This window comes from Hyaena hyaena, unplaced genomic scaffold (assembly GCF_003009895.1).
Source record: "Hyaena hyaena isolate Hyena2069 unplaced genomic scaffold, ASM300989v1 scaffold_243, whole genome shotgun sequence".
Taxonomy (NCBI): Eukaryota; Metazoa; Chordata; class Mammalia; order Carnivora; family Hyaenidae; genus Hyaena; species Hyaena hyaena.
The window spans coordinates 413,356-417,806 of NW_024080872.1; the positions used below are offsets into that span (position 1 = coordinate 413,356).

At 41.6% G+C, this 4,451-nt stretch overlaps 1 pseudogene; it reads right to left on the reverse strand.

The window, feature by feature from the left end:
- Positions 1-1,416: 1,416 nt before the first annotated feature.
- Positions 1,417-2,391, reverse strand: LOC120239858 (annotated as a pseudogene).
- Between the last annotated feature and the right edge of the window lie 2,060 nt (positions 2,392-4,451).

Genomic DNA, 4,451 nt, shown 5'->3' on the forward strand with positions numbered 1-4,451 from the left:
ACTATTCATGTCTTCCTTAAATTCTCCCCTCTTTTCACCATTGTTCCTCTCCACTTCCTATTTTCTTCTTTTGGAATGCTTGTTAGATATGTCATTCACTCTTATGTTTCTTAATCTCTCCATAATATTTTCTACCTAAATTCTGAATCAGTTTCGTTTTTAAATACTGTGACCTTACTTTTATCTCTAGAATTTTTATTTGATTATTGCGATGCCTTTTTTTATTCCCCTACTCCCACCCCCATGACTCCTATTCCCTTTAATGTTTTTAATCATTTTAAATATATTTATTTAAATATATTCTTTTTTTGGTATTGTTCTTTTATCTCTAGTTTACTGTGTGAAAAAAATGCAGCATGTCTTAAGGATAGATTACATATGGGGCACTTGGATGGCTCAGTTGGTTAAATGTCAGGCTCTTGATTTCACTCAGGTCATGACCTTGGGTTCATGAAACTGAGCTCTGTGTCAGGCTCCATGCTTGGCATCACAGAGCCTGCTTGGGATTCTCTGTCTCTGTCTCTGTCTCTTTCCTTCCCCTCCTCTCAAAAATAAATAAGTAAACATTTTTTAAAAAAGGATAGCTTACATAGTTCCGTGATTTGTATTGGGTATCTACTATATGAGTATGCACACACACATGCCTGCTCATTATTGAGGCAGGGTTTTCTTTTCCCTGTGGAAGTCCCTGGCACCCTAGTTTCTGAAGATATCTCCAAAAATAGTTTTTGCATTTGTGTCTGCTAGAGACACCAGGGATTTCACATCCAGGAAACAGGTTTTGATGTTAAGTTTTCCTTCGCATTACTGCACTACGTGTGTATTATAAACTCTGATGGTACAGGGGCGTTTGTGACACACATAAGGCTCTTATTTCTCATGGTATACCTAGTTTGTTTGTTCTCCATTCAGAGATGAAGGGAGAGTCATATTTCCTTGAAGCTTCCCTGGGCCATCTGGCAGAGGTGTGTTTTCCCTAGTTCTCTATTCACAAAGTGCAGCTTACTTATAGCTCTTTCTCTACACAGGACTCTCAGTTTGAGCTATCTGCCTTACGTGAGTACAAGGTCATGATTCCCTTTCCTGCAAGGGCCTTAAAAGCCTAATCCAAAGTTATCAAGGCCTATGACTAATTCAGATAGCCCTTGGGTCATCATAATATCAGCTAATTTATGTATCATTTTTGTTTTTAGTTCTTTTTTTTTTTGGCTGGGTTCAGTATGTTTTATTAATGGTACATGACAAGGTAGGGCTCTCCAAGCCTCTCCTCATCTTCAGGGGGATCTGGGATGGAAACTGTGTAGAGGTCTGGAGATTCTCAGTGTGTTGGGGGCTGAGTTGGGGGTGAGGACTCCCCAGCAGCAGAGGGCCTCTCTTTTCCTCTTAAGCTTGCCTAGGCTGGTGATCAAGGGGCTCTTACTCCTTGGAGGCCATGGGGACCATAAGGTCCATCACCTGGTTGCTGTAGGCAAATACATTGTCATACAAGGAAATAAGCTTGATAAAGTGGTCATTGAAGGCAACACAAGCCCCAGTGTCAAAGGTGGAAGAGTGGGTGTCACTGTTAAAGTCACAGGAGACAGCCTGGTCCTCAGTGTGGCTTAGGATGCCCTTGAAGGGGCACTCTTAAGCCTGCTTCACCACCTTCCTAATGTGGCTGAATTTGGCAGCTCCAGGTGACAAGTGAGATCCACAATGGACACGTTGGGGGTGGGGACACAGAAGGTCATGCCAATGAGCTTCCCATTTAGCTCAGAGATGACCTTGCCTACAGATCTGGCAGTGCCAGTAGAAGCAGGGATGATGTTTTGGGCAGTCCCTCAGACATCATGCACGGCTTTCCAGAGGAGCTGTCCATGGCATTCTGGGGGCAGTGATGGCATGGACTGTGATCCATGAAGCCAAAGTTGTTATGGATGACTTTGGCAGAGGGACCAAGCACTCGGTGGTATAGAAGGCATTGCTGACATCCTTCAGGGAGTTGTTATACTTCTCATGGTTCATGCCCATTACAAACATCAGCAGAAGGGAAAGAGAGGAGAGTCCTCTTGGCCACACCTTTCAAGTGAGCCCCAGCTTTCTCCATGCTGGCGAAGACCCCAGTGGACTCCACAACATACTCAGCACCACCATCACCCCATTTGATGTTGACGGGATCTCGCTCCTGGAGACGGAGGTGGGCTCTCCATTGATGACAAGTTTCCCGTTCTCGGCGTTGCCTGTGCTGTTGAATTTGCCACGGGTGGAATCATATTGGAACATGTAGACCATGTAATTGAGGTCAATGAAAGGGTCATTGATGGGGACAATATCCATTTTGCCAGAGTTAAAAGCAGCCCTCGTGACCAGGTGCCCAATACGGCCAAATCATTTCACTCCAACCTTTGCCATCATGTCTTAGGACAGGCTGGCACTGCCCCAGAAAAAATGTGGCTGTCTGTTGAGCAGGGAGAAGCAGAGAGCTTGAGTTCTTTTTATACTTCTGTCAGCTGGGAACTTTTCTTTCAAGATTCATTATGATTATTAAAATAGCTAGATTTTATTCAGTGTTTTTATGTCCTTAGAACTGTTACATCAGTTTGCTATGCTGATGGAACTACCACATACATTACTTTTTATAGTTTAAGAGGCCACTACTCTCATGTATTTCAGATAACCGATTCCATGGAACATTCCGAAAGTATGCTTGGTAGGCATTTCTACTTGTTTGAATGATCATTTACTAGGAGATGTGTTCGTTTTACCATTTTCACAGGAAAAAAAAAGAGCCCTTTCTGATTCCATCTCAAACTAACATACAAATGTATACTCAACTACAAACACCACAGATAAACCTTATGGCTTTTAGGGATCTAATATTCAAACGAGCATAGGGCATGTTTGACTACATCCCTCATATTGCTTTTCTATCATGGACAAATGTCACATAGCATGTGATCTTTGAAATAACCTGTGATTTGCTTTGTATCATTTCTCAAGTTTGGATCATTTATTTTCCCTGTATGGAGCTAATTTAGTTGAAATCACGCCTGGTGGGGTTGCTCAGTCAGTTGGGCATTGGACTCTTCATTTCAGCTCAGGTCATGATCTCACAGTTTATGGGCTCGAGCACTACATCAGGCTCAGAGCCTTCTTGGCATTCTTTCTCTCCCTCTCTCTCTGCCCCTCTGCTTTCTCCCTATCTCTCTCAAAACAAACAAACAAACTTTCAAAAAAAATATGCCTGGTAATTTCTGAGGTTGTTCATCTCCACTTAGTGGCCTGGAGATCTAAAATTATTGGCGTGTCAAATCAAACACACTTTCAAGTTAGAGAAATCAAAGAAGCAAGCAAAGGGAGTGAGGAACTGGGCAGAATCACCAGGGTAAGTCACAGAAGAGAAAAGAGACCCAGTATGGGTGATTCGTTCATCAAAAGATTGTGATTTTTTTTTTTTTGTTTATTTATGAGAGAGAGAGAGAGAATAAGCTGGGGAGGGGAAGAAAAGGAAGCACAGAATCCGAGGCAGGCTCCAGGCTCCAAGCTGTCAGCACAGCTGACAAGCTGTGAACTCATGACCTGAGCCGAAGTCGGATGCTTAACCACCTGAGCCACCCAGGCACCCCAAAATATTTTGAATTCTGAGATGTAATTGAAACTGCCCCCAAGAAATCTTGAGGTGCGAGGATGAGGGTAAGCCCATTGCTCCCCTTGTTTGGAAAGCACAGTCTCTACAAAATATCAGACCATGTTTTAGAGGCGTTAAGTTCTGTAAGTTTCACATAGTTCAATGTTTTTGTGTGAGAGCCTGCAGAGGAGAAGCTGAACCTGACAAAGGTAGGGTGAAGGCTCTGACCCAAGTCACATAATCATTTGAAAGGAACTGCTGTCCCCTAGTTTCCCCGTTAACATAGCCTTGCAATCATCGGAGAACAGACTGAATGTGAAAAGTGGTTTAAAATATGGGTATTTTCGACTTCGGAGAAAAATTTATTTCAAAGAAGTTACAGTCATTTCACTTGAAAGAATATTCCTGCTTATGATTATTACTGAATTTTGTACATGTTATAAGGTGCTAGTTCTTATGTTTTGCTTTATTTATTCAGGTTTAAGAAATGGCTGTGGCTGACTGAATACCGAGAAGTAGAAACTATACCATAAAATGAACTAGACTTTTTTTCTTCCCATTACATCCTATTTATTTCTTGGTTGCTTTCAGTCCGAAAGCTGATAATGGGGACTATTATTCTGGACTCTATTTTAAGATCAGCCTATAGTGCACTCGACTTGGAATCTTACTGTTATTATTGTTCCTTGAATTTTATTCCAAATTATATTGTATGCATTCAGCAGAGAGGATATTAAAATTACACTCAGAGAAGAGCAGTCAAGCTTTAAATAAATAAATAATGAAATTCTACAAATTGATAAGAAAACTTGGTGAAATTAAATGTTGGGCAAAAACTCATAAC